The sequence below is a fragment of the Salmo salar genome, chromosome 24 (assembly GCF_965601325.2).
Source record: "Salmo salar chromosome 24, fSalSal1, whole genome shotgun sequence".
Taxonomy (NCBI): domain Eukaryota; kingdom Metazoa; phylum Chordata; class Actinopteri; order Salmoniformes; family Salmonidae; genus Salmo; species Salmo salar.
In genome coordinates this window covers 20,538,735-20,558,236 of record NC_138314.1, presented here as the reverse complement: position 1 = coordinate 20,558,236, position 19,502 = coordinate 20,538,735, and positions in this window count along the sequence as shown.

The window sequence follows — 19,502 nt, the reverse complement described above, 5'->3', positions numbered from 1 at the left end:
GGCCACAGTGTCTCCAGACCCCTCCTGTTTCAGCCTCCAGTATTTATGCTGCAGTAGTTTGTGTCGGGGGGCTAGGGTCAGTCTGTTATATCTGGAGTATTTCTCCTGTCTTATCCAGTGTCCTGTGTGAATTTAAATATACTCCCTCGAATTCTCTCTGTCTCCCGCTCCCCTCCTGGAGGACCTGAGCCCTAGGACCATGCCTCAGGACTATTTGGCCTGATGACTCCTTGCTGTCCCCAGTCCACCTGGTCGTGCTGCTGCACCAGTTTCAACTGTTCTGCCTGCGGCTATGGAACACTGACCTGTTCACCGGACGTGTTGTCTTGTCCCGGACCTGCTGTTTTCGACTCTTTCTCTCTACCGCACCTGCCGTCTCTAACTCTGAATGATCGGCTATGAAAAGCCAACTGACATTTACTCCTGAGGTGCTGACCTGTTGAATCCTCTACAACCACTGTGATTATTATTATTATTTGACCCTGCTGGTCATCTGTGAATGTTTGAACATCTTGGCCATGTACTGTTGTAATCTCAACCCGGCACAGTCAGAATTGGACTGGCCACCCCTCAGAGCCTGGTTCCTCTCTAGGTTTCTTTCGAGGTTTCTGACTTTCTACTGAGTTTAAATACATTTGATTGATTGATTGGTTTCAGAGAAGTGTGAGCCAATCCATGGCGTGAAGATGGGTTGTGGTAATTCTCATTCAGACACAGTCAGATGAAGACAGGATAAGTCATAGTTGTGACCACTACTGCTATGTTTAACATTATTGAACATAGAATAGAATAGATTATTAGTGTTCAGTGTGGATAAACCAGTAGTTACAGTGATGTTTTAAGGGATCAGTGAGTAGAGCAGAGGAGGAACCATGTTAGAAGATAAAGGAAGGGGCCTGTTTTAGCGGTAGCTATTTAGGTGGGTGTCTGGTGGATTGAATGTGTCCCTGAGCGCTGGGCTGGGGTGTTAAGGCTCCGGCCTGCAGCAAGGAAAGCTGCGCAAGCATGACTGATCTATTGAGAGGAGCATCAGGGAAAATGCAGCCATGGCTCCAATCAATACCGTCTTATTTGTTTGTGTGAGCGTGAGTGTAAAATTGTGTGCTCTCTCTCTTTCAAGGTGTGTGAGTTAGGACCCTGGGTTTGGGAACGGATGGCTGGGGCTGAGAGCAGAGCAGTGGAGGGTGGAATGGAGAGATGGTGGGTATGTGGATCCCAGGGGGATGCAGGGTGAGTCCCTATGGAACTATCTCAGTGCCATTGATCCAATGATTTCAGCCCCACCCTCCACAACTATCAAGAATGGCAGTGGGACCATTGTTGCTTATCATGGTTCTTCCTGCTACAGAATACTGTAGATGGGATACTAAGTCCTCAAGCTGTGATGTCTCTTGTCAGCAACCAAAATCAAACTGGACTCTGTTATCGCCTGTTTCGACTTAATCTGTCTGTTATAATTTCACATAAATGCTATTGACTCGCTGTTAACAACTCCTTATCTCTGTGCATCTTCCCTGAACGTGTGTATGAGAGAGTGTGTGTGGGAGGCAGGGTGCTGCTGGCTACTCCTGTTGGTCATGGCTGACGCGTGATCGAGCTTTATTCGTACCCAGGGCATGAGCGGAACCATAACCGCACTGCATGACCAAGCGCCTCCACCTGTGACATTGTGATGGATGGGCTAGGCTGGCCTCCTTTACCATTAGCTTAGCATCTTCAACCTCTCCAGGACACTCTTACCATTAACTGTAATTAGCATAAACTCATTACTGTCACTTTAACTACACTGGGGAACAAAGTCCTGTTTGAATTTGCCTAGTATTGCTTTGTCTAATTTTGTCATTCCTTGTGCCCACGGTCTTTGCTAACATAAAGTAGGCTAATGCTGGGCTTTTGAAAAATAAATAGTTTTTGCCCATGGCTCAATTTTGTTGTTACTCTAGATAAATTCACCAGTTCAAACTGGGTAATTTATTTAGAAAATAAGTACAGGCAGTCAGCAAAATGTAGCAGTAATGGTTTCTTAAAAAACATATATGAAATTACATATGAAATGATATTCTCCCATTGACACATTGTATAGCTCCCTGCAGGAATACAGTACATTGTTGGGGGCAGTGGGACATTTTGGTCAACCAAGATTAACTTCTAAGGATTAGCAATAAACAACTATAATACGTCGAGCCACAAAGTCTACACATATGTGCAATTCAAATAAATACTGAACACACCCTTATATGGGCAGACATACAGATTCATATTCCACTAAAGGAGCCATGCCAACGAAAGCCCCATGATGAGAGGGGCTCAGAGCTGTGAAGAACATGACATTCAAAGCCACCGTCACGTCATTCAGTCACTGGGTGGATAGATGCCTGGGTTCTGGGCTGGGAAATGGCAGTTGGCAAGCTCAGAGCTCAGGGACAGACAGACATGCTGAAACCTGAAGCTGCCCACCAGGGAAGCGGCTCACTGGGGAAAACAGGTGCCCCCCATCGAGCACCACAGATCAGCGGACAGGGGGGCTGACGGTGACCCAGCCCTCATAGCTCTGCTATGCCTCCATGCTTATGAGCCAACCAACCACCTATCAGTGATAGCCAAGAGTGGCCAGGACAGCATGTTCTGATAAAATGGCCCTTCATATCTAATCAGCTGTGAACTATATGAAGCCCGCCCCCATACTTCCCAAAGGATGTCAGCACACCTCCTTTAGTCCCGCCCAATCCTACTGGAGGAACAGTTACCCTGGTGGACCAACAGTATTTTTACAGTGGGAAAACAATATTAGCTGGATGCTAAAATCATACCAGCTTGTGAAAATCATTAAAAAAAAAAAAATCTGACAATAGATAGATATCCTGATAATAAATAACTATAACAGGTATCCTGATAATAAATAACTATAACAGGTATCCTGATAATAAATAACTATAACAGGTATCCTGATAATAAATAACTATAACAGGTATCCTGATAATAAATAACTATAACAGGTATCCTGATAATAAATAACTATAACAGGTATCCTGATAATAAATAACTATAACAGGTATCCTGATAATAAATAACTATAACAGGTATCCTGATAATAAATAACTATAACAGGTATCCTGATAATAAATAACTATAACAGGTATCCTGATAATAAATAACTATAACAGGTATCCTGATAATAAATAACTATAACAGGTATCCTGATAATAAATAACTATAACAGGTATCCTGATAATAAATAACTATAACAGGTATCCTGATAATAAATAACTATAACAGGTATCCTGATTATATTTAATGGTTAAAGGATTTTGCAGTAGCCTAATAGAATATGTCTGTGTTGAATCTGGAATCATACCAAACACTCCACACCAAACATAACATAAGTACAGCGGGCCATGGTAGTCCAACAATGTCCCTCTGCTCCCCACAGGTTGCTATAGGAGCAGAGAGGTGAGAGGGCAAGGCTTGGCACACACACACAGGGGATATCTCTGACCTGTGCACACATGCTCTCTAACCCCAACCACATCAGAGTAATCCAAACAGCACACAACTTTACATGTAGTGACTATGAGATAACTATTTCAGAGAATGATGAGACAATTATTGGCATAGTGGCTTGACCTTGCACATGTTCTGTGTGCCTCAAATGGGAAGAGTATTTCTATCTGTAATAAAGCCCTTTTGTTACGAAAAACTCATCATGATTGGCTGGGCCTGGCACCCCAGTGGGTGAGCCTGGCAGCCAAGTGTGTGGGCTTGGCTGCCCTCCCAGGCCCACCCATGGCTGCAATCCTGCCCAGTCATGTGAAATCCATATATTAGGTTCTAATGAATTCATTTCAATTGACTAAATTCCTTATATGAACTGTAACATGAAATTGTTGCATGTTGCGTTTATATTTTTGTTCAGTATATATCTAATGTGTATGAATTATTTGTCTGCTGTGTGTGTCTGCCTGTATATGTTTGTGATGTGTCTGTGTGTGTGCATGCTGTATGTGTGTGGTGGTCCCCCATCGCTAAAGCTTCAGCCACCCACAGGGACAATGCAATCAGACGTCACCACGGGAACCTGATATAATGAAGGCTATGGATTATGCTAATTAACACAGGATAGAGCTCATAAGCACAGTCCCACAGCCAACAAATTAACAGACTGCACACATGCATATATCTATCAATGAACTGGGCAAAGATAACCAATGGAAGAGGTGGACACAAGCACACATGATGCGGACACACACAATATAATAAGGAGACACTTGCAGTCCCAAACACATACAGTATGCAGTGCATTACAAATGCACACTCACATGATGGGTGTGAACAGCGTGACAAGGCATCAGACGTTGAAGGAATCGTGTCCTTACTTAAATGCCCTCAGGCTGTTTTCTCTGGCTGCTGCAGAAAACAATATCATTATTTATATCAGCAGTGGCTATGATAATGTATCCACTAGAAGTGCACAACGTTAGCTGTAAGCAGCTATGTGCCCGTCGCTCTCCTTTGAGATGTCAGCAATCTGCTCACGGTTTGGTGCAGACATTGTTCAGAAGGGCTTATATTCTTTAACGGGGGGCCTTTTGTTGTTGTAAACAGCATGAATTTTTAATCCAGCCCAAGATTCTGGGCTAGTAATGAATGTGTATAGGCAGCCAGGCTGTTTGGGGAGGGAGGCCCCTGGCTCTTGTTGCTAAGTTTCAGCAAAGCCTTAGTTCTGGAGGAATCAGACTGTTCCGCCACACCAATCTACCACACAAACACACACATTCACCACAGAACCCCTCACACTATCAATACAGAGATACACTCACAAAAACACACAGAAGCATACTCAAACAAACACCAAACAGCCCCTAGAACAACGAATAGAAAGCTGTTACACAGAAGGACAAGCTGACACTGTACGCACCCAAACTCACACTCTACAGAGGCTGATGCATTGCACTTTTTTTTTTTCTCTCTCTCTCTCTCTCTCTCTCTCTCTCTCTCAAATTCACACAAAGAGTAGCATTTTTCAATGAACTCCCTCCCTTTCTATTCTTTGGCTTGTGCTTTCTTTCCTCCCAGAATCCATATCTTCGATTCTGCGGCCAGAGGCTGTCATTCATTTTATTAGCGGAAGGCTTGCTGGTTCAATAGTGTCAATTCCAAGCCTCGGACATTGACCTAAATGAGCTCCTCCTCAACGCCTAGCTCCAAATGAACCATTTTCTCAACAACCATTTGTTTTCTCCATTGTGGCCGTCAGAGGCATCCTGCCACCCCCCACCCCCCTGACCTCCCTACTCCAGGTAGACCATTCACACATACAGAGGGGAAGTCTTACATCTGCATCTCTGGATGAGGACCGAGAGACCTAGCTACAGATGAGATCACACACTGTATAACCACACACACCTAGACAAAAATCCAACAAACACATCTAGACTTACAACATATTTAATAGCACCCACATATGTACATTGTATGTGTTTATACAATGTACATTGTATGGAATATTATTTTTCCTTTTACAGCGCTGGATAAAATGATAATGAAGTGTTTTTGTACAGTACCTGCACTCTTTGTCCATTGTTCCTCCTGTATCTCTTCTCCTTTGACTATTCTCTGCATTTTTGTCCAGTTACTTTAAATGAGCGATCCCTTATCTGAAAATACATCTAGTCTCATAGGAGCCTCAACTGTCATATGACAGTGCTTCAATAAAAATGAGAGATGTATACTATATGTCAAAGGGTTAAATCAAAGTGGTGCTTTTCTAAGTAAAAAAGCGCTGGAATTTTCCTGTCATCCTTTTTCTCTCTCCCCCTCCCCAAAGCGATTAAATAGCTGATTGATTTTTGTATCTCGGCTCGATTCCTTGCCCCTCACTCTCCGTCTCCTGCCATTGATCCTCACAAGGCTGCTGACTCCAAAAATTCAGAGACTCATCCTCTCCGGCCTCCGGAAATGAACTTGTTAGATGGGCTCTGCGATTTATTGCTCATGAGGCCTGAGTGTCTCTGTGTGAACGCGCGTGTGTGTGTGTGTGTGTGTGTGTGTGTGTGTGTGTGTGTGTGTGTGTGTGTGTGTGTGTGTGTGTGTGTGTGTGTGTGTGTGTGTGTGTGTGTGTGTGTGTGTGTGAGAGAGAGGGTGTGTGTCTGCTGAGACTGCATGCATGCGTGCATGCCTGTTTGTGTGAGCGTGTGTGTGTGTGTGTGCATATGTGTGCATATGTGTGTGTGTGTGTGTATGTGTGTGTGTGTGTGTGTGTGTGTGTGTGTGTGTGTGTGTGTGTGTGTGTGTGTGTGTGTGTGTGTGTGTGTGTGTGTGTGTACCATTGCAAGCATGTATTCTTAAACTTCATACCTCCAACATGAACAGAGTGGGGCAGGTGTGACGAACTAAGGAGTACTCGTTATAATATATTGGCTCCAATAGTAAATCTAGGAAAACATGTAACAAATACAAACATTGGTTTCAAGGCAAAGTCTAAGAGGTACACCATGGTACGATCACTGTAACAAGATTAGGATCCAAACAGTGATACATCAGAGTGTCTGTCATTTTAAATGATACAATATAATAACTGGCAGCCAATGAAAAACAACTGCCCATTCTTATCGGCTACTTTTACATCTAGCTGAAGAATGTCTTATTTGATTGCTTTGGTTTCTGCTTTATGGATTAGAACAAGGGCCATCGGCACCAATGATATAGTGAGGAGTGGGTTAAGGACAAGGGTAAAACACATAGACACACACTGCACACACACTCCCTCCACCTGTGAGGGGCATCAGACACTGCCTGTCCCCCAGTGCAGCCTTCTCTGGCATATTGATTGGGCTCTTTTTTAAAAGCCCTGTTCTCCCACCGTTATTTACTCCAATAGTAAATCTTTACAATGCCGTAAAAGTGTTTTACACAGTTGGGTTATACAATCTCCGTGCCGCAGCAGCTAGAATAGAAAAGGCAGGACAAGGCAAAGTGAGGTTATGGGAGGGCACCTCCTCTCTCCCTGGATGCAGAGCCACTGAGCCAGAGCAATGGTACTAGAAAAGGCCTTGGCACAACTTTAAATGGTGTTTGAGAGAGTGATCTGGCCACTCCATCACCTCACTTCACTGCACTTTCTTTTGTTTTTGGAGTTGTTATATCTTGGCTCAGGTCAGATGGATGGTATGTGACAACCTTCGAACATGAGGTCAGCAGTTACTAACCTAAATTCCGGCTTCAACTTCGACTCATCTGCCCTGGGCTCTTTGTGTAATTCCGACCCAATTTTCGGGCTACCAAAAAAGAAAGCCGGGGCGAAAAATAGGCAGGTGAGGGGGAGTCCTGGAGAGATTAAGGAGAAGGGAAACCCAGCCACCTCTTCCATCCATTCTAGTGGCATATTCATAGTCATTTTCAACCTCTCCTTGTCCCAGTCAGTAATCCCCACGTCTCAAGCTGACCACCATCGTTCCTGTTTCCAAGACCTCTAAGGATACCTAACACAATGACTACCGCCCTGTAGCACTCACATCTGTAATCATGAAGTGCTTTGAAAGGCTGGTTATGGCACACATCAACTCCATCATATCAGACATCTTATACTTACTCCAAGTTACATACCGCCCCAACAGATTCACAGATCCACACTGCCCTCTCCCACCTGGGCAAGAGGACCACCTACAGTATGTGAGAATGCTGTTAATTGACTACAGCTCAGCGTTCAACCACATAGTCCCCTCCAAACTCGTCACCAAGCTTGGGACCCTGGGACTGAACATCTCCCGATGCAATTGGATCTTGGACTTTCTGACGGGCTGCCCGCAGGTGATGAGGGTAGGCAACATCACCTCCGTCATGCTGACCTTCAACACATGGGCCCCACAGGGGTGTGTGCTTAGTCCCCTCCTGTACTCCCTGTTCACTCATGACTGCGTGACCACACATGACTCAAACATCAAGTTTGCTGACGACCCGATGGTGGTAGGCCTGATCACTGACGATGATGAGACAGCCTAGTATTTACAATGCACACTCACAGGACTCTGTGGTGCCAGGTCCACAACTTCTCCCTCAATGTCAGTAAGACCAAGGAGCTCATCGTGGACTACAGGAAAGGACAGTGCCTCTTCCCCCTCATGAAGTTGATTTGGCAAGGGATCTCAAAAAAGTTCTACAGATGCACCATTGACTGGCTGCATCACTGCTTGGTATGGCAACTGCACCGGCCTCGATGGCATGGCGCTATTCACGTATTTACAATGCACACTCACAGGACTCTACACACTCACACACAATACACACATAATTCATTGGCTCACACACACAACACGCAAACACATTCATACTGACTCTACACACACGCACACACACTCACATACAATCATCATATACGCTGCTGCTACTCCATTTATCAGATGCCTAATCACCTTATACTGTGCATGTCTACCCCTACAACTCCACTATCGCTGCACATTGTAAATATGGTATATGGTATACTGCAGCTTACATACTTTCTCATGTTACTCCATATTGCCATGTGTTTTTGTTTTACTTTATTTTGTACTACTACAGATATTAATTACTGCATTGTTGGGAAAGAGCTTCCAAGAAAGGCATTTCACTGTACTTGTGCAAGTGACAATAAAACTTGAATTTGAATTGTCAGCAAAGACCTCAGGCTCCAGTCTCCTCCCAGGCCAGGCAGGCCCGCTGTAGTAATGGCCCACATGGCTAAGTCACGCCAGGGGTAATGATTACTTCATTTAGGACCATAGAGGCAGGCCATGGCTCGCGTTTATTGGTGTTGATGCCGAGCAGACTTCTAAAAGCCACTATGCCCCTAATTTATCTTTCTCACTGCACACTGTGTGCCTGAGAGAGAGAGAGAGAGAGAGAGAGAGAGAGAGAGAGAGAGAGAGAGAGAGAGAGAGAGAGCTGTAGTGCTGCTTGGCCGTTGTCTCTGGTTCACCCATTCTTTGATGTCAATAAGAAGATCCTCACGGCAGCCTCATTTGTACACATGCTTCTGAACTTGGTTATCTACTGCATCTAATGCTGTTAGCACTCACATGGGTTACCTTATCTGAAAGGGTAGACTACAAAAAAAAGATCATTTGGAATAAACAATAAATAATTCAGCTGTGGTAAATAAGTAATAGTGCGATATCTATTTCTTTGGTGGTGCTATTGCCTTTCTTTATTTATTAATGGCTTTAATAGACACCCTGTCTTGCCATAGAGTTCAGAGTCGACAGTCCAGCGTGAGCCTGAACTGTGCAGTTTACTGAGGTCCAGGGGCTCAGAGAAAGTTCCAGCTTTGTTTACCCTGGAAAGATAGAGAGAGTCTAGACTTTTTTTTTGTGGGCGTCTAGTTGGGGGATAGGAGTGACGTGAGCCAGCTGTGGAATCCCTGCCACAGCTCCACTTCCCTTCCCAACACATCCCCTACCCAGTTCTCCTGTGACAGCAATGAGATGCTCCAAAAATACCAACCCACCCCCCTCCAAAAAAAAAAAAACGATCCACTCGTCTCTAGAGGGATAGAATGTCGCTCTCCATATCTGGCAACCATGACCACAAATTAAGCGAGGGCTTCCGTGAAATATTCCCTTCGTGTGGCCCAGGTTTTTAAAGGTGTTGAGAGGGATAGAGAAACTCCTGCGGCTAGACAAGACCATGTGTGTGTGTCGTAATATCAACACACAGTGGAATGAAACAACGGCCACCTCAAACCCTCACTGACTTGAGAGCTTAACATACAAGTCTGATTCTGAGCCATCCAGCTTTGCCTTTCAATTGTAGGATCAGAATGCTGGGTGAGTTCCAGCTCCCCATTTAATACACCTCTGAGCTGAGCAGATTTCAGGGACACTGCACGTGATCTAATATGACGTCGTCCCTGCAGCCCACTAAGTTGACCAATGAACAGTTACAATTATCTTCAAAGGAACTGACCAGTGGAGCACAAAGAGTGTGGGGTCTTCAGTACAAGTTGAACTTTTGCATTGGAGTTGAAATCTAAAACAGTGGATAAGAGGTTAAGCTGATCAGAAATGGGGGCTTTGTTTCAGAAACCTGGTACACTGCCTAACCAGACACCCAGGCATATAATAGTGGATATGGTGACATCGGAGGGTATTGGTCCCATCATACTGTCTGCTTAGAACTGCCAAGTCAGGTGACCCCCCCCCACTCCCCCCACCTCATCCCACGGACACACACACACACACACACACACACACACACACACACACACACACACACACACACACACACACACACACACACACACACACACACACACATTACCAGCATCCCATATATTTTTCCCCATTCCTATATTTCTAGGGTACAGAACAGGGGATGGGGAGCAGTGGCTCTGGATTGGGTGGGTGGGCTGAGGGGCTGTTGTTCAAGTGTTGACACACTCTAATATGTTGACAAATGTACAGCGTTCAGCGGCCAGTCAACAACTCGCTAATATATGGCAGCAACCTGTCCGGTGCGGAGGAGAGGCGGAGGAGAGGCAGAGGAGAGGCAGAGACGGCCGTGTGGAGCGTGGCGGAAAGGTGTCAGCGCTTTAGCAGACAGGTAGACTAGAACACGCTGTCATTCTGAGACATGGCCGGCTGCAGCCAGAGGCAATAAATTTACCAACGCTAGCATTTCAGCTCCGGCTACAGTATGAGCAATATACTGCAATACACTGCAGCACTGCAGGGTGGGGAGTAAATACATCATACACTTTAAACTCACACAAAATTATGAAACATATACAGTACACACACAGTGCATTCAGGAAAATATTCAGACCCCTTCACTTTTTCCACATTTTGTTACATTACAGCCTTATTCTAAAATGTATTCAATATTATTTTTTACACACAATACCCCATAATGACAAAGCGAAAACAGTTTTTTTTAGAAATAGCTTATTTACATAAGTGTTCAGAACCTTTGCTATGAGACTCGAAATTGAGCTCAGGTGCATCCTGTTTCCATTGATCATCCTTGAGATGTTTCTACAACTTGATTGGAGTCCACCTAAATTCAATTGATTGGAAATGATTTGGAAAGGCACACACCTGTCTATTTAAGGTCCCACAGTTGACGTGCATGTCAGAGTAGAAACCAAGCCATGAGGTCAAATAAATTGTATTGTATCAAAGCACAGATCAGGGGAAGTGTACCAAAAAATGTCTGCAGCATTGAAGGTCCCTAAGAACACAGTGGCCTAGAGCTGTCCACCTGGTCAAATTGAGCAATCGGAGGAGAAGGGCCTTGGTCAGGGAGGTGACCTAGAACCCGATGGTCACTCTGACAGAGCACCAGAGTGCCTCTGTGGAGATGGGAGAACCTTCCAGAAGGACAACAATCTCTGCAGCACTCCACCAATCAGGCCTTTATGGTAGAGTGGCCAGACGGAAGTCACTGCTCAGTAAAAGGCACATGACAGCCCATTTGGAGTTTGCCAAAAGGCACCTGAAGACTCTCAGACCATGAGAAACAAGATTCTCTGGTCTGATGAAACCAAGATTGAACTCTTTGGCCTGAATGCCAAGCCTCACGCCTGGAAGAAACCTGGCACCATCCCTAAGGTGAAGCATGGTGGTGGCAGCTTCGTGCTGTGTGGTTGTTATTCAGCGGCAGGGACTGGGAGACCACTCAGGATCGAGGGAAAAATGAATGGAGTAAAGTACAGAGAGACCCTTGATGAAAACCTGCTCCAGAGCGCTCAGGACCTCAGACTGGAGCGAAGGTTTACCTTCCAACAGGACAACGACCCTAAGCACACAGCCAAGACAATGCAGGAGTGGCTTCTGAACAAGTCTCTGAATGTCCTTGAGTGGCCCAGCAAGAGCCCGGATTTGAACCCAATCAAACATCTCTGGAAAGACCTGAAAATAGCTGTGCACCGACACTCCCCATCCAACCTATAGAGAAGAATGGGAGAAACTCCCCAAATACAGGTCTTCCAAGCGTGTAGTGTCATACCCAAGAAGACCCGAGGCTGTAATTGCTGCAAAAGGTGCTTCAACAAAGTACTGAGTAAAGGGTCTGAATACTTATGTAAATGTGATATTTCAGTTTTTGCTTTGTCATTATGGGGTATTTTTTTTATCAATATTAGGCTGTAACATAACAAAATGTGGAAAAAGTCAAGGGTATACTTCCCGAAGACACTGTGAATGGGGACAAAGAAAAACGAACTGCAGCTAATGTTCAAACACTCATACACATAAACAAAATATACAAAGTATGTGGACGCCCCTTCAAATTAGTGAATTCGGCAAATTCAGCCACACCCATTGCTGACAGGTGTATAAAATGTATCACACCGCCATGCAATCTCCATAGACAAACATTGGCAGAAAAATGTCCTACTGAAGAGCTCAATGACTTTCAACTTGGCACCGTCATAGGATGCCACCTTTCCAACAAGTCAGCATAACATTTCTGCCCTGCTAGAGCTGCCCCGGTCAACTGTAAGTGCTGGTTTTGTGAAGTGGAAACATCTAGGAGCAACAACGACTCAGCCGTGAAGTGGTAAGCCACACAAGCTCACAGAACGGGACCACCAAATGCTGAAGCGTGTAGCACGTTAAAATCGTCTGTCTTCGGTTGCAACACTCACTACCGAGTTCCAAACTGCCTCTGGAAGCAACATCAGCAAAATAACTGTTTGTCGGGAGCTTCATGAAATGGGTTTCCATGGCCGAACAGCTGCACACAAGCCTCAGATCACCATGCGCTCCCCACCATTGGAATCTGGAGCAGTGGAATTATGTTTCGCAATCTGGCAGTCTGACGGACAAATCTGGGTTTAGCGAATGCCAGGAGAACGCTACTTTCCCGAATGCATAGTGCCAACTGTAAAGTTAGCCGGAGGAGGAAGAATGGTCTGGGGCTGTTTTTCATAGTTCTGGCTAGGCCCCTTAGTTCCATTGAAGGGAAATCTTGACGCTACAGCATACAATGACATTGTAGATGATTCTGTGCTTCCATTTTTGTGGCAACAGTTTGGGGAAAGCCCTTTCCTGTTTCAACATGACAATGCCCCCTGTGCACAAAGCGAGGTCCATACAGAAATGGTTTGTCGAGATTGGTGTGGAAGAACTTGACTGGCCTGCATAGAGCCCTGACCTCAACCCCATCGAACACCTTTGGGATGAATTGGAACGCCAACTGCGAGCCAGGCCTAATCGCCAAACATAAGTGCCCGGCCTCACTAATGCTCTTGTGGCTGAATGGAAGCAAGTCCCCACAGCAATGTCCCAACATCTAGTGGAAAGCCTTCCAAGAAGAGTGGAGGCTGTTATAGCAGCAAAGGGGGAACCAACTCCATATTAATGCTCTTGATTTTGGAATGAGTTGTTCGACGAGCAGGTGTCTCCATACTTTTGGTCATGTAGTGTACATCTGCACACATCCCCACACACCTACATGCACTCACACACACACACACACACTTGCAAACACATGTACAAACACACACACACACACATACATGCACATGTACACATCCATGCACACACCCTGCCAAGGCAGCTAGGTGCAGAGGGAGGATAAGAAAACATAGCGGGTCCTGCCTCCCCCTGGCCTGTGAGGGTGTGTTGTTGTTGTGGAAGAAGACTCTCACCTTCCATTTCCCCTGGACCACAGGAGGCCAGGCCTCCACACTGCCACTGACCCATCTGCCTGCATTGCTAACGGTGCTCCTGTGTATTCACCACGCAGAGGAGCTCAGAGGTCATAAGAGGGGAAGGGAGGGGGCTGAGGAGGGACGGGAGGGACAAGAAGCTGCAACATCTGGGAACCATCAAGCCCAAAGAGCCTTAGATCCTGAGATTCCAATCTCCGACCCCTCTCCCTACACTCTCCTCCCCCTCTCCCTCTCCTTTACTCAACCCCTCCACCATCACCCTTTTCTCCCCATCTGTCTCCCTTCCTCTCTCCTCCTCTTCCTTTCCTCCCCTCGTCCCGGCTGCCCATCATTTCCATGTCTCTCTGGCAGTCTGCCTAATCCAAACAGATTGTCTAACTGCTTCAAAAACAATACTCCCCTCTTTCCTCCCTCCTCTCTCCTTCTCTGTCCTGCGTTCATCCCCAGAAACAGACACTCTCTTTCATGGAGAGGAGGTGCTGGTGTCAGTCTGGTCCAGGTTAGCAGGTTACTGCCGCATGGAGACATTTCAGCAGGAGTGAGCTAGGAGAGGAGGTGCTGGTGTCAGTCTGGTCCAGGTTAGCAGGTTACTGCCGCATGGAGACATTTCAGCAGGAGTGAGCTAGGAGAGGAGGTGCTGGAGTCAGTCTGGTCCAGGTTAGCAGGTTACAACAGCGTGGAGACATTTCAGCAGGAGTGAGCTAGGAGAGGAGGTGCTGGTGTCAGTCTGGTCCAGGTTAGCAGGTTACAGCAGCGTGGAGATGTTTCAGCAGGAGTGAGCTAGGAGAGGAGGTGCTGGTGTCAGTCTGGTCCAGGTTAGCAGGTTACAGCAGCGTGGAGATGTTTCAGCAGGAGTGAGCTAGGCAGGCCCGAAACACTTTGGCAGACCTACACTTAACATTAGAGGCCAAACCCTCATCATTAAGGCTTCTGCATGCTTCTAGGCTAGCCGAACTCAGCTAGGCAAACCGAACAAATGTGCTCGCAATAGTACTGTTTGTCCATCTTGACACGCTATAGCCAGTATACACTAAGTTAAGATAACTCAAGAAATCTGTCATACGTTTTGACGTTTCTGCCGAAGAAATCTTAGTCGTGCAGTTTTACATCTAACTAAGATGTTTAATGCAGTATTTCTCTAGTTAAAAAATGTGCATGAAACAAGTCATCTATCGTTGAATGACAACAAACACTTCCTAAAGAATCCCTACTGTTGACCAATGACCAACAAAGTGGCACAGACTTCGGCTCTGAACTTCGGCTTGCCTCGAGAATTTTTTGTGTGTGCACGAACAATGGCAAAAACCCTTGCCAGAAAATGTCACAAAATGTCATTATAATATATAGACAAACTGTTCTGAACTGTTTCCGAACCTCTCCACCCTTCTCCCCTTATCTCCCTAGCTCTCCTCTCCCCTCCTCTCCTCTCCCCACAACCCCTTCCTCTCCTTACCTCACATGAGAGCTGTGCTGGAATGGCCACAGCTGGACATAGTAGACACGCTGTGTGTGGGGCTTCAGCCCCTTTGTCCCAGTGGCATTGTCCAAGGCTGACACCCCATCCCCAGGGCTAAAGAAGTCGAGGAGCAGGCAAAGCCTGGGGGAGAGTAGGGGGAGTAGGTAGGGGGACCCAGTAGGGGGTTAGGGGGTTGATGGGTATCCCAGTGGAGATTCGGAGCCTGCCAGGCCCCCCGCTGTCTTAGCTCTCTACATCAGAGGCTGCCCCCCCAATTGCCTGCAGTACTCCTGCTTATTGTGTTTTGTTTAGAAGGAAGCCCCGTCCCTGTTTACCATAATTGAATTAAGAGGATTAACATGGTCCCAGTGTTGCTCACATCTGTGTTCTCTCTCTCTCTCTCTCTCTCTCTCTCTCCTCTCTCTCTCTCTCTCTCTCTCTCTCTCTCTCCTCTCTCTCTCTCTCTCTCTCTCTCTCTCTCTCTCTCTCTCTCTCTCTCTCTCTCTCTCTCTCTCTCTCTCTCTCTCTGTGTCTATGTGTCTATGAGGATCAGCTGTCCTGGAGATCACAGCTTTAATGTTTCCTTTTCTTGTTAACGTAGGCCTAAACGGTGGTTATATACCATGGTTCTTAGATATATACAAAAGGGAGATCACAAAATGTCTGACTTGTTTTAACTGGATAGTGGTCTTTGACTTCTATCTTCTATCTTTTACTGACATGTTCAACCTCTCCCTGACCCAGTCTGTAATACCTACATGTTTCAAGTAGACCACCATAGCCCCTGTGCTAAAGAAGGCCAAGGTAACCTGTCTAAAGTACTGTCGCCCTGTAGCACTCACATCTGTAGCCATGAAATGCTTTGAAAGGCTGGTCATGTCTCATATCAACACCATCAACCCAGACACCCTGGACACAACTCTGTTAGAACTACAGGAGCACTGTAGGTATAATCACCATGCCTCTCTGGACCTTCTGCATTCATGCCTCAACCCCTCCCGGCCGACCAGGGTGACTTTCAGACAGAATTCCCAGAGTCTGTGTCTCTCTCTCTTCACAGAACATCAGCTGATTGTTTGCGCAAACAAATACACCCTGTATCAAGGGCACCAACTGTGCACCAATCCCCTTCTCTGCCCCCTCGGTCTCTCTGTCCCGTGATTGGCTGGATGGTCCTTCTTTTCCTCCTCTACCACACCCTTTACCTTTTCCTGACCCCTGTCCCATACCCAGTCTGTAATACCTACATGTTTCAAGCAGACCACCATAGTCCCTGTGCCCAAGAAAGCCAAGGTAATCTGTCTAAAATACTATCGCCCTATAGCACTCACATCTGTAGCCATGAAATGCTATGAAAAAGCTGGTCAAGACTCACATCAACACCATCAACACAGACACTCTGGACCCACTCCAATTTGCAAACCGCCCCAACAGATCCACAGATCCACAATGCCCTCTTCCACTTGGACAAGAGGAACACCTATGTGAGAATGCTGTTCATTGACTACAGCTAAGCATTCAACATCATAGTGCCCTCCAAGGTCATCACTATGCTCAGGACCGTGGGACTGAATACCTCCCTCTGCAACTGGATCCTGGACTTCCTGACCGGCCACCCCTAGGTGGTGAGGGTAGACAACAACACATCTGTCATGCTGACCCTCAACATGGGGGCCCCTCAGGGGTGCACGCTTAGTCCCCTCCTGTACTCCCTGTTCACCCACAACTACGTGGCCGCGTATGACTCCAACACCATCATTAAGTTTGCTGACGATACGACAGTGGTAGGCCTGATCAACGAAGACGATGAGACAGTCTATAGGGAGGAGGTCAGTGACCTGGTATTGTGTTGCCAGGACAACTTCTCCCTCATCGTCAGCAAGACAAAGAAGCTGAGCGTGGACTACAGGACACGGAGGGCTGAGCACGCCCCCATCCACATTGACGGAGCTGTAGTGGAGCAGGTTGAGAGCTACAAGTTCCTCTGTGTCCACATCTCTAAGTAATTAACATGGTCCACACGCACAACAATGCCTCTTCCCCTTCAGGAGGCTGAAAAGATTTGTCATGGGCCCTCAGATCTTACAAACGTTCTACAGCTGCACCATGGAGATCATCTTGACTGGCTGCATCACCGCTCGGTATGGCAACTGCTTGGCATCCTACCCCTAGGCACTACAGAGGGTAGTGTGTACGGCCCAGTACATCACTGGGGTCGAACTCCCTTCCATTCAGGACCTCTATACCAGCCGTGTCAGAGGAAGGCCCTAACAATTGTCAAAGACTCCAGCCACTCAAGTCATAGACAAGTCTGTAACCAACAGGACCCTGAACAGTTTCTACCCCCAAGCCATAAGACTGCTAAAAAGTTATACAAATAGCTTCCCGGACTATCTGCATGACCCTTTTTGCACTAACCTTTTTGACTCATCACATACGCTGTCGCTAATGTTAATTATCTATCCTTTTTCCTAGTCACTTTACCCCTACATATATACATATCTACCTCAATTACCTCGTACCTCTGCAGATTGACTCTGTACTGGTACCCCGTGTACATAGCCAATTTATCGTTACTCATTCTTTATTTATTCCTTGTGTCATTATTTTTCTATTGTTGTTCTCTCTGCATTGATGGGAAGGGCCCATAGGTAAGCATTTCACAGTTTGTCTACACCTGTTGTTTACAAAGCATGGGACTAATACAATTTGATTTAATTTGATTTACACTATATAAAATATCACAGGGTATTATTATCAATTGTCTGCATCACAATAATTGTGAGATGCTATTCCCATGAAAGCTCTAAGGCACTTGAGAGGTTGGCTTTGAGTCTGTTTTCGCTGCTGTGCTGATTTTACATGTCCACCAGACACACAGACACACAGGCCTTTAGTGAAGCTGCAGTCCCTGTTGGATTGTGGCTGGAGGTCAGGAGAGCTGTGGCCTTGAGATCACAGTGTGGATTAATTGTTGACACACTCCCAGTCCAAACATAACCCTCCAGCCCACCCTGAGAGCATTCACACACACACACACACACACACACACACACACACACACACACACACACACACACACACACACACACACACACACACACACACACACACACACACACACACACACACACACACACACACACACAATTGCAAACACCCCCCTATACCAAGGTCCTGACAGACGCTTTGATTTATGTCTTGCTACCACCAAAAAAAGGGACAAAATCAATTGGCTATTACAGCACTTAGCGCAGGCTGTCACCACCTGGGAGTGGGGTGTTGAAAATAAAAGACAGACTCCATATTTCACTCACATACAACTCCATACACTCTGTCCCACAGGAGAGATACACTCCAGACACTCACTCTCCACAGACACACACACACACACTTTTGTTGTACAGCCAACCTCCACGCTGTCACACACTGACTCGCCAAGAGGCCCATCAGACCACTTGCCAGTGTGTGTAAACTCTGTTAGAACTACAGGAGCACTGTGGGTATAATCACCATGACTCTCTGGACCTTCATCCCCCCCGGCGACCAGGGTGACTTTCAGAGGGAATGCCCAGACTCTGTGTCTCTCTCTCTTCACAGAACATCCGCTGATTGTTTGCCCAAAGAAATACACCCTGTATCAAGGGCACCAACTGTGCACCAATCCCCTTCGGTGCCCCCTCGGTTTCTCTCTCCGATTGGCTGGATGGTGCCTCTTGGCCACCTCTGCCACACCCCTTCACATTCTCCTGACCTCCTTCCCATACTCAGAATCATCCCTCTATATTTTGGTCACTTTATTCCTTATGGAAGCTATCCTTGGCATGCAGGGTATTTTTATTAGCAGGCTTTGCAGGGGATATTTTGGTCCTGTTTGGAAAGTGCGGGGTGACTAGGCGGTTTAGAAGGGCCCAGGTGGTGGAGTCTGACTACAAGATTTACTGTAGGAGAGATGGGGTGTTAGAGTGGTGGGTCAGGTACTTTCACCATGTGAAGTGGGTCAAGTTTAGGAGAGATTGACAGATAATTTGTAAGGACAGTCAGCAAAGAGAGAAAGAGAGCGAGCCAGAGAGAGAGAGAGGGGAACTGTCCAGGAGAACAGTACAACACCTCATCTTTTTCCCCTTATAGGGGCGTGCCAAAGAGAGTGCATTTGTCAGTGTTAAAATGGGCCACATTGCATCACCCCCCCCCCCCCCGTCCCTGTCCCTCCCTCTCCAGCCCAGGAATCACGTCTGACCCAACAACTGGGTGGCTGCCAACTGGCACACGGGCCAGGGTCACTGCCGGCAAGGCCAGGGGGCCGCTGGGCTCCTAGGGGCTATTCTGGGAGCAGGAGCTCATCGCTACGCAAACCCAACACTGGCATCTTGTGACTGGGGTTTAAACATGGCCGTGTGA